The 11,796-nt window shown below is 51.2% G+C and overlaps 2 pseudogenes; both read left to right on the top strand.

Annotated features, from left to right (window-relative positions):
• The first annotated feature begins 3,768 nt into the window (after nucleotides 1-3,768).
• LOC119444725 (uncharacterized) lies at nucleotides 3,769-5,538 on the top strand (annotated as a pseudogene).
• Nucleotides 5,539-7,223: 1,685 nt separating this feature from the next.
• LOC119444724 (uncharacterized) lies at nucleotides 7,224-9,341 on the top strand (annotated as a pseudogene).
• The last annotated feature ends 2,455 nt before the right edge of the window (nucleotides 9,342-11,796 follow it).

Here is an 11,796-nt window from a genome sequence, read left to right as displayed (position 1 = left end):
GCTATCTAGAGATAGATGCCAAACAATTCACAAGATAACAAAAGGTATTCATATTAAATGAATGGGGGACGCATGTGTCAGCCAGACCTACTCGTATGTCTCGTTGTCGGACAAGGAATATGTATATCTGCTTGGCACATGCGCTCACCCTACATAATCTGTTATTTTATGTTTATTTTACTGCCTTCGTGGTCGTTTTTTTTCCTCGGAATGTCTTGTTTGATACGCGTTTTCTTTTACCATTTATGCCTTGTTAACCTTCTTATTTGTATCTGACCGTGTGCTCCTTGTGTTTCTGTGTCTGTTAAATGCCCATCTCTTATATAGAACCTTTTCCAATAAAATCTTCAGTTGAGAGTTAACGCTCGTCCGGTGTATCTCGTCTACGTCTTCGTCCTTTCGTGTTGCAACAAGGTTATGAGCGCATGAACAAGTTGACAGACAGCGAAAACGATCCATATTACTATATATGTGCAGTTAGTATATAGCCTGAGTATAAACTATGCACATCGATACTTTCCTATTGATATGTTTCATTTGGAATATGTTTTTTATTTTGTATAAAGAAGAATACCCAATCCTTTGGCTTTTTTCTCACTAAACCGTAATGGCTATGTGCTACTTCTTGAGGACTAGAACAAAACGAGAGCTTGTAACATGAACAAAAAAAGCAACGAAGCAACGCCATGTAGAGCATTTACGCGACTAGGAGCATGCAAACAGCCGAACCCACCGCTACAAATGAGGTTCCGTAGAACGACCGGCTCAATACACTGCACACATTTTCGGAAAACCACGTGCCCTCAGAAATCGCCATGCGTGCGACGTAGAAACCGATTGGAATACTGGTGCAGGACAAGCAAAACAATGACAAAGAGGCGAACATTAACACATAAACACTTTTCTATGTTTATGTTCTGTTCTCTGGGTTTAGGTTCTCTTGTGTGTAATCGCCTTGCTTGCGCGGCACCTGTATTCCAAGATGTCGTACACATGTCGTAAGTTTGTATTGCGAGACTAGTAGGCGCTGACTACTACAAATATCGGGGTCCCAAGTGCACACCGCTGTTTCCTGTTCAAGCGAAACCCCGTATTCCCGTAATTGTTAACGCCCTAAGCCCACTGACAGCTGCACGGCAAGTTGCACCGATACTGCTGTAAGCTCCACGGCGTGTAAACTGCAAGCATTGAGCGATTTGTTTGTGTTATTCATGGGGCCGCTCCAATTTCACGGCTTACATCTTCTATAGTGGCGTCAGCGTGCAGAATATTTATGATAGCTCCTCAGTTGTTTACCTACGTCTCGAATGAGTCCTTGCGTCACTAGCCAGTGATGCGGAAAACGAAACCGTTATTGAGAAAATCCAATGCAATTTCTGTTTTCCAAAATGAAATGGTATTGGGTAATTTCTGGCTGATCTAGGGTGGATGACAAACTTCCCTTTCGTGAGAAACGGCCTCAGCCGAGCGAATTCCTCCAGAACTGATTTCTCGTGGTATCGTCCTGTGTTTCAAGCTGTCAACTAATTCTACCTATATCTGCAAGCCATTTGCCTCCTGGTTAGCTCTAATCGTATAACAACCGCCCCAGTGAGGCGGAGGTCTCGGGTTCGATCCCTGTATTAGGACGACTCTTCGTTTTTTCAACTGCGAAGCCTTCATTCGGCTAATGTTTCATTCGGTTTCCACGATAAAAATTATTTACATAGAGTCAGCGGAAGATCCCAGCAATGTACAAAGATTTCTTCACCACGAAATGAAAGCCGTGCACATCGCTTCAGCATACTTGGTTATCCATGCCACTTCTCATATGTACATAGGAAGAATATTTAAACGTTGGAGCACTAGCCAGCCGTAAATCTCTTATCCTGTAAAGTGGCCATTTTTACGTTGCTGATAATTACAGTTTAGACGTTTATGAAACCGCTCAACTGACGATATTTTCTATCTGCGAAAATTTCACTACCTTGCGGGCTCTCAAATTTTCACATGTTCGTTAAATTATCTCCGCAAATATCGGAAGACGGTTAGCGAATATCAATAATTGAGTTCAAAGCACCTGGATAAACATTCACCGACAATTAGAATACTTCCTAATGCTAAATTTTGAACGCAGCTCTACACGTGTTTTCATTGCGCTATATACGTATTGGCTGGCGCGAACAATCCGTCTCCGGTGGCACATTGCGTACCCGGCGAAGTGTCACGCAACTGTCTCGCTAATCGGAAGGTCGCGAGAGGCAGTGCATGGGTGATGCGTGGACGCGATTCACAGCAGCTGCCCAAGACAGACCTCCGCTCATGCAGCGCATGTTTCCAAATATGGTATCATTGGACGTGCTCCTCGCACGCCTTATCGATGGCGGCATCGGCGCAGAGCCCGTCTTGCGAGGCACTACGCTTTTCTTTTCACGCTTTCGCCATACCTTCCTCCTCTGCTTTCGTCCTTGCGCTATCATCGCTATAGCCGTCTTTCATCCGCCGCTGAGCTCCGCCTTCGCTATTTCATCCTTCTCTGTGCTCATTGGCTCGGTTACGAGATACGCGGATACTCGCCAGAAGAACGAACGCCTTAGAGCTGCACTCTAAAACAACACATCTTTAAGAGCACCTTTTAACAACAACAATGCTTTGATTATTCTTACGCAACCTTTTTTCCCATGCACACGTCAACGTCAATAACACTCTTGAAGATTTGTTTGAAACCTTGCTTACGTTTTGCAGCTGGTTCTTCAGGCGTTTCTGTCGTAGTCGTTGTCGTAGTCGTAAATAATTCCGGATCTAAGGTTGACTGGCAAAGGTACTTGTTGTGCGAAACTTGTTTGACTGCCGGACACCATAGTTTTGCGCACGGAAATTCGTCATCTGCAAGTGGTCAAGAACATGCGCTGTGATAGGGACGTAGCCAAAGGGAGGCGGAGGGGGCTTACCAGGCATATGCTTTCCCCCACATCGCTCATCAAATCCCCCGTCAGGTGCATTTAGCCCCCTCCCCCTCACCGCCCCTCCCCGGTATACCTGGCCCTGCCTGCCTATATGCATCGGCAGTGTGCACTTTGTAGCCTAGCAGTCTTGTAACGATGTTTGTAAGAACGCGCTGCATGTATTTCTTGCATAGGGTGCATTTAAGAAAGACAAACTTTATTGATAATGATGGAAAAATCTCAGTATGAGGTGTACACAACTAGCCAGTTACTGTGGCAGGCAGAAGGGCTGGAAAAAAATATCACCGCCGAAACACAACATACCGATGGTTAACCAGCGAAGCTGAAACGTGCGGCTGTGCTGTTTATCACTGGATCAATACCGACGGTACCTAAAGTATTTATCAATTATTGGTTAAGTCTTTGTGTTTCTTAATGCGGATACACCCACTTTCGGCTGCGACGGAGAGAACGAAGTCACTGGCGGTATGCCCGCAGTCCGCCGTTGTCACTTGCGTTCGATGTCTCGAGTTTATTGGGCGGCGTGTTTAGCAGCCCGCCACTGACGCTTGCAATTCTTCGAAATTGAATTCCTTCAAAAATAAAACTGTCCGTTACGTAACGCAATGAATGGCTCATACCCCCTTAAGAAATGGCTGATACCCCCGTAAACGCGTCCTCCCCGTTAGGACGACAGAAAAGTGAAATTCCATGCTGGAAGGCTATCGCCGAGGTGAGCAGACGTGTTTACCTTAGCTCCGTCATTGCTCACCAATTACGCAGTGCGAATTACCTCGAACAAAAGTTTTCCTTGCACCAATATGTCCGTGAAGGCGAGCGGCATCAACCGATACCAGCTGACCCCAGACGTGCGTTTTTCTTTGCCAAATTTCGTGATTTCTTCTACCGCCGCCGTGCGAAGGATTGCTAGGCCTAGGCGTTTTCCACAGACGCTAGGCCCAACACCGTCGCACCGGCCGCCGCCTGCCGTACTCCTCGGCGGCGGCCGCTCGTCAACTCCGAGATGGAGACGTCCGCTCGGACAACAGTGATCGTGGACAACCAAATGTGCGTTCACGTTCAAGGGAAATATATGTCACCAGAGAAATACCACAACGACGCCGGATGAACGCTCGCGGGGGAACGCATGATGAGGCTGCGCCAGTGGACCTCCGCCAGCGGCAAGCCCGACGGACCAGGAGGGAGTCAAACAAGCCCGAAATCGAAATTCAACAAGAGTGTCAGTGCCTCGGTCATCAAGGCAGCACGCATGCCAGCCATGCCACTGGAAGAGAGCAAGGTAGTAGTCAGACCCAGAGAGGGACTGGACATTGTCAAGACCGGCACTACCACCGTCGCTGCGGCCAAACTCGCCGCGGCCAAGAACACGAGCGAGGAAAGCGCCGCGGACACCATCTACCCCAACAGGCCACAGAACATCATGGTCGTGAGTACACCGAACGAAGACAACGAGGCAAGGTACTCTAAAATCCAGAAAATCTCTATTCAAAGCAAACCCTAGGAGGGCGGCGCAAATCGCACGGCACCTAACGACACCGTAAAGGGCGTCATCAGAGGCATCCCCATCGAGGCGAGCGCCGACGAGCTAGATAGGAACATCGTCAACAAGCAGAAACCTGCTAGCAGTGGGCGCAAAGAGGATCGGCAGCACGACCACCACGATCGTGTGTTCCAGGGAGCTAAGGTACCGAACTTCGTCCGATACGGAGTCACCCTGATACCGTGCCGCCTCTACAGGAAACAGATAGACGTCTGCGAGCAGTGCGGCCGAGTGGGACGTGCGCCCGACCCCCACAATCAAGACGTGTGTGGCGTGCGGACCCGCGAACCCTAAAGAAGACCATCGCTGTACCCCAAAATGTAAGTTATGCGGGGACGATCACCCGTCCGGCGACCGAACGTGCAAGGCAAAATACAAGATCCCCTACGTAGTGCGCAAGCGCCAATGGGAGCGCCGACAGGCCGAACTCCAGCTGCTGTCGGAGAGCGATTTCCCGCCACTCGAAAAGCCGCCAGCTCAAGGACCCCATCGGAGAACCACGCGCCAAAATCCAGAGACAGCAGCTGCTGCAAGAGAAGCCTCCGCAGGAAAAGGTCACCATCACGTGAGCGAGTGAGCTGGGTCGACGCAGCGAAAGGGAACAATATAAGGAACGCGCAGAAAATCACCAAAGCCATGAAGAAAGGCGATATGTACAAGGTGCGAGAAGCCAACGAGACCCTAAGACAAGAGAACGCGGCCTTGTGAACGACCATCAACAACCTCACGACAGAGATCGCCGAGATCCGTAAGTTGCTGCTATGCAACAAAGAGCCTCTACAGAGACCCACGCCAAGCACAAGCAAGACCGAGGAAACAACCACGAACAACCAGGAGACAGCCGTAGAGGAACCGGCACCGAAGAAGCGAGCCGTCGAGGCCACGCGCAAGCAAACAGAAAACGATCGCATCGACAACCTCGAAGCCAAATTCGAAGCGAGATTCACCAAACTCGAGCAGCTAATCACGGCGAACATTGCAGCAGCGACAGCAATGAAACAAACAATGGAGACGTACCAAGCTGAGAACACGGACAGATTCGCCTATATCTGAAAGGACGCTACACCCAATAGTGAGCCACCCGACGTTGGCGCCCCTCTCCGCGCAACTTCCACCCAACCAAGAAACCCCGTACAAGCCAACCAAATCATGGCTGCCAACGCAACATCAGCAGCAGCAGGCCTAACAGCGTGGCAGTGGAACTGTCGCGGCCTCGGAAGGAATAAGGCAGTCATCCAACAGCACATCGCACATGCCGCGCGCAAGCCGGACGTGATACTTTACAAGAAACACTCACCGATGCACCATCCCTACCCGGCTACAGTGTGCACAAGGGCCCGCCCGATGGGAGACGCCTGTGCACCGTGGTCAGGAAGGGACTCACGTTCGTCGAACACGAGCCGCAAAGCAATATCAAGACCGAGAACACAATCACCGAAATCATCCCGGACAAGAAGAGAAAAGGAAGCATATTTCTGTTCAACGTCTACAGCAACCCATTTCAGAGAAAACAGAGATTCAAGACGTTACTTCACAGAGCCAGCACCGCAACAGGCCGCAACACGCTGATGCGTGTTGATGAGAGCCGCAACACGCAACAACTTCAACGCGATGATGATGAGAGCCGCAACACGCAACAACTTCAACGCGATGAAGCCAGCCTGCGGCTACAACAAGCACACAGCAAAGGGCCGTGACCTGTATCCAAGACGCCACGGAACACGACTCCATCCTCATTACGGACCCGACGCATCCGACCAGAATCTAACTCCGCATCCCGGGACACCACTCCGGACCTCACGTTCGTCAAGAACGACGTCCGTGGCGCGATCACCTGGAGAAGCACGGAGACCGACCTCGGCAGCGAACACAACATCGTGGAAATAGGCCTACTGGAACACAACGACACCAGCATCAAAGCACACAGATGGATAGACTGGGATGCCTTCCGAGACGCCAGAACCCTGAAGAGAGACGGTGACGACGAGATTGAAGACATCGACTCGTGGACGGCCGAAATCGGCAAGAGTGTACGCGACGCGACCAAAGAATTTGAAACGGAGGCTGAGATCGACAAAGTAGACAGCCGGCTAGCGCATCTCATTGAAGCCAAACAGTTGATGCTCAATCGCTGGAAGTAACAACGGCTGAACCGCAGACTCAGAAACGAAGGTGGCGGAGCACAACCGAGCGATCGAGGAGCACTGCCGCGCGCTATGCACGCAACAGTGGAACGAGATCTGCAACGCGGCAGACGGGGAGATGCACAGCGGGAAACCGTGGAGCCTGCTGCGGCACCTGCTCGACGAAGCCAAGACCAAGTCGCACCAAGTCGACCTGTCAAGCTAATACATCGGGCTGTCTCGGTACACGTCGCCAAGGAAGTCACCAGGCACATCAACGACATATACCTGCTGACTACGCCCACCGAACAACACGTGCCATACGGCGGTCTACCCAACGCGAAGCTCGCTCGTGACATCGACATCGAGGAGGTCCGCGCGGCCCTGCATGACCTCAACAGCCGGTCGGCAGCCGGCCCGGACCTCGTCGCGAACAAGGCACTCAAGAACCTCGACGATGGCTCGATTGAGAACCTCGCAAAATACTTCAAGTGCTGAGAGCCGGGAACGCTGCCAAAGCAGTGGAAGACAGCCAAAACCACCCTGATTCCCCAGCTGCCGGACACGGACAACCCCCGGCCCATTTCGCTCACGTCCTGCGGGGAAGGTGCTGGAGCACGTCCTGCTCAACAGGTGGCAAGACTACCTGGAACGAGAAGGACTATACCCGGCCACGGTGATCGGCTTCAGACAGCATCTAAGCACGCAGGACGCGATGCTGCAGCTCAAATATCAAATCATCGACGATGGCGGCAGCGCCCGCGACAACAAGGCAATCCTGGGACTCAACCTACAGAGCGCCTTCGATAAGGTGAAACACTCGGCGATTCTGTCCCAAGTCTACATGCTCCACATGGGCGAAAGTTCCTACAACTGCATCAAGGACTTCCTCACGGACAGGACAGCCGAGCTACGAGCAGGCGACCTACAGACGCAAGAGAAGCAGCTCGGGCTACCGGCACGCCGAAGCAATCGGTGATTTTGCCGTTGCTGTTCAACCTGGTAATGATCGGAGTAGCCGAGAAGCTCGCAGACATCGAAGACGTCAGGCGCACCATCTACGCGGACGATATCACGCTGTGGGTGACTGGCGGCAGCGACGCTCGCATCGAGGGCGCGCTGCAAGCCGCCGTCGACGTGATAGAAGACCGGCTGGAAGGCACCTGACTGAGGTGTTCGCCGAGCAAATAGTCATACTCCCCATACTCCTCATACTCCCACCTTCCCACAACGGCAGAGGCAAGGCCAGGCAACGCGAATACGAAAAAAATCAGGATCGTAACGAAATCCGGCAGCGTGACCACCGAGGTCGGCAAAATCAGGATCCTAGGCATGGTCATCGACAAGCGCGGAAAAAATGGCGAGACCATCGCCCGTCTCACGGCAAAATCGGCCAACGCGATGCGACTCCTGAAACGAATCACTTCCCGGAAGGCTGGCATGAGAGAGGAGAGCCTAATCAGGCTTGTCCAATCCATCATCATCAGCCAAGCCGTGTACGTTCCAGCCTACCACAGATGGCTGCAACACGAGCACAACAAAATCAACGTAATCATCAGAAGATTGTACAAGACGGTGCTGGGCCTGTTCGAGTCCACGAGCACGACCCGCTTCTTACAACTCGGGATACACAACACGCTTGAAGAAATTGCCGAAGCGTAACGGGCCTCTCAACTGGAGCGGCTGTCCACGACCAAAGCCGGGAGGAAGCTACTGGACGACCTGGGAATAGGACGCTCGAACGAGGCGGAGAAAGCTCCCCGTCCCCGAAGAGGTCCGACGCCAGACCAGAATCGACCCCATACCCAAGAACATGAATTCCGAATTCAACAAGGGAAGAAGAATGGCGAGGGCCAAGGCTCTGATCGACCTGCAAGCCAACGACGAACTCGCGCGGTACATGCACGCGGCCGAATACCAACGGAACGCCTTGGCAGTAGTGGTCGTCATAGAGGCGTCGACCAGCGCCAGAGGACGGCACCGAGCGTGAGGAGCGCCGGAGCGGAAAAGGCGCAGGAGGTGGCCATGGCCCTGGCCATCGCCGACGCAGACTGCCACACCGTGCTGAGTGTCTCGAGACAGGCGGTGCGAAACTTCGCCAAAGTCCAAATCTGCAGGGAGGCCGAACGCATACTACGAGCGGCCAAACTGCACAACAGAAAAATATGAATCAAGTGGTTGCCGGCACACGCGGGTGACGCGTCGGAGCGCAACGAGAACCACAACGAGACCGCACACGCAGCGGCGCGAGCGCTAACCAATGGCACCCCAGCGACAGGCCGTCTGACGTGGTTCGAAGCCAAGAACCACATAACGCACTACAACATCGCGAAGGCCTACCGCCTGGCTCGCAGGACTCTCCCACCCCCGCACCCGAGGCTGAGTCGAGCGGAGGCGGTACTACTGAGACAGCTCCAGACCAGATCGCTACCGAGCCCGGGACTGATGCATCGCATGTACACCGAGACATACCCGACCTATAAGTGTAGGGTCTGCCGGAGGGAGACGGAAGATGACACGCACATCTTGTGGGACTGCATCAAAAATTCAGAGGAAGCAAGATCAAGAACAATCCTGCCGCGGCTCGAGGCAGCCGCGAAGAGCTACGACCAAGGCCAACAGCTCTGCTCCGTCCAGCAGGTCCACGGGGCGCTCGAAAGGCAGGGACCCAGCGAGCCGGCAACGGCGAACGGAAACCAGCGCCGAGTAACGGCAACCTCGCAGACGACGTAAGCCCCCGTCGGGGCGCGCGAGCGCCCGACTGCAGGCACAAATAAAGTTAGCGGCAATCTATCCAAATACGCTAGAATGATAAGCGGCAACGCAGCCAGCTGTGGAAGAAGACGACACCGACAAACGCGGGAGCACTCGCACGAGCGCGAGCGCAACCCGAGGGGCACCAAGGAGCCAGCTGCGGAAGAAGACGATGACGCTCGAGCCAATGTTGATGATGATAGGTTTCTGTCGACAGGCGATTGACATAGGCTTTTTCGTTTCGCCTAGTCATATAAAGCTTCGCTTTAAAAGGAGCAACGATGGGAATCACAGATACGGAGAAGCAAGGTTTCTGGGTTGCATCGAGTCCCAGTGTTTGCTATTTTAACAATACAGTGACAGCCTCCTAGCTTGAACCCCACCATGAGCAAGATTACGTTCCCGAGACTACAGTTTCGCTTGCGGACGGACGCCTGCTGGGGTGGCTTCATAAAGATTGTGTTCCTCATCTGAGCAGAAGGTTGTGGTTGCTATTAGTGGCCAGGGCGTTAAGACAAGTTGTAGTAATTAACCAGTCGGGCCCTGTAATGACTTCGGGAGACGCATGTGCACTTTTTCAATCTTTTTGCTGCAATTTACAAAGTTATGCGCAGGTAGATAACCGGTGGACAGTTGGAGTTACAGAATGGGTGCCAAGTATAGCGCAGTCGAGGGCGGCATACAATTCGCTGGGATGATGAAATTAGGAAACCTGCAGTGCGCAAGTTGGAATCAGCTAGCGCAAGATGGGAGTAATTGGAGATCGCTGGGAGAGGCATTGGTCCTTCAGGGGACATGAAAATAGAATGAAGATGATGATGACAATGATATACTCAGTTATGCTCCGGGCGCCAAGTTTTTATGAGATGCTATTGCACTCGTCATGAATCAGGAATTACTGACATTTGTAAGCTGCACTAGTCAAGTTGTTGCTTGTAATACAACTTTACGACCGAGTGAGCCACCAAATCCTATGTAAAGCATTCAGCAGTGCCTAGGCTGACTCGTGCTGCATTTTGTAAATTTATGACATATATTAGGAATAAATAATATTATTAATAAACACGACTCACCTGGGTCCTGCAAACTGAAATTGATATATCTGTTTAACTCGGGATCTCTGACGTCTGGGCACCACATCACGAGGCACGCCTTTCGGCACTCTGCAAAAATGAAGCTTCGTTTAGGTTATCATTATGCCAAATAAAGCACCCCGCAAGACAAAAATGCGTACCCATTTGCGATAATAACTATACTTGTGTATTGCACACTTTTGCACGCAGCGCTACGCGCTAGCAACGCTACTGAACGTCGCACAGTTTTGTGCAGGTTAGCAAACCTGGCTCAGTCCGGGTTAGCCTGCTGACCTGTCATTTATCCTCCTTTCCCTCGGAAATAAATATTTTCATATGCTTTTATGTCATATGCCATTCCATATTCTGCCGGCAATGTCTTGCATTGTAAAAAGAATAATAATGAAAAACTGAAATATCAAAACCTAATTATTTTGTGTACCTGAAAAGCCGAAGCCGAGATTTTACACCGTTTAATGGGACTCTGTAGTGATTAGCCCCCAGCCAAAGAAAGGTTCCGTCAGGCGCAGCGTTGTGCTCGCGTGAGACATTGAAGGCGATTGAGCAGACAAGGCGCTAGTTCTGTACCATCCTTCTTCTTTCTGGGGTTTTACGTGCCAAAACCAGTTCTGATTAGGAAGCACGCCGTTAGTGAAGGGCTACAAATTAATTTTGGCCACCTGGGATTCTTTAACTTGCACTACAACGCAAGCACACGGCCCTTTTTGCATTTCGCCTGCATCGAAATGCGGCCGCCGCGGTCGGGATTCGATCCTTCTGCTTGTTGAATATTTCTAATACGCAACTGTGATCACGTACGCAGCACGTTACCATTTGCAACCTGTCGTGTTCTTAATTTTATTGCGATATCAATTATATGGAAACTCCATGCGAATTTTCGCTGCGGCCTTCATGTTCCGTACACATTTACGTACATGCATGCTATAGGTATTCCTATGCCGTTTTCCTATGCCAAAGTTGCTCAAACAAGGTCTTTTGTTCCTGACATAGCATTTACTCGGAGATTTCTAGAACTGCAGCGCGCTAAAAAAGGCAAAAAGCATTTTGTTCACAGCGCGTATCTTTTATCTTAAATCTCTCATTAGGAAAAAGTGCAAAATAAAGATTACGCGGATTCGACGCATGGTGGGAATAGATGTAAGCGAAACTTTCTGTTCGGTTTGCTTTGATCGACTATAATTGGCGTTGATGTTCACGACGAATGTTTCATTTCTTCACCGTTTATTCGAATATGACAGTAGTGAGTTGATGTTAAACGTTACCTTGCTTGCACCACTGCTGTTTGTATGCGTAGTACACAGAACACGCAGGGATAGGTGTTTCCTTCAGGCGTCATTGTG

This window comes from Dermacentor silvarum, chromosome 3 (assembly GCF_013339745.2).
Source record: "Dermacentor silvarum isolate Dsil-2018 chromosome 3, BIME_Dsil_1.4, whole genome shotgun sequence".
In the NCBI taxonomy this organism is placed as follows: domain Eukaryota; kingdom Metazoa; phylum Arthropoda; class Arachnida; order Ixodida; family Ixodidae; genus Dermacentor; species Dermacentor silvarum.
Note: the sequence above shows the minus strand (reverse complement) of the source record. Positions and strands in the feature narration are given on the sequence as shown.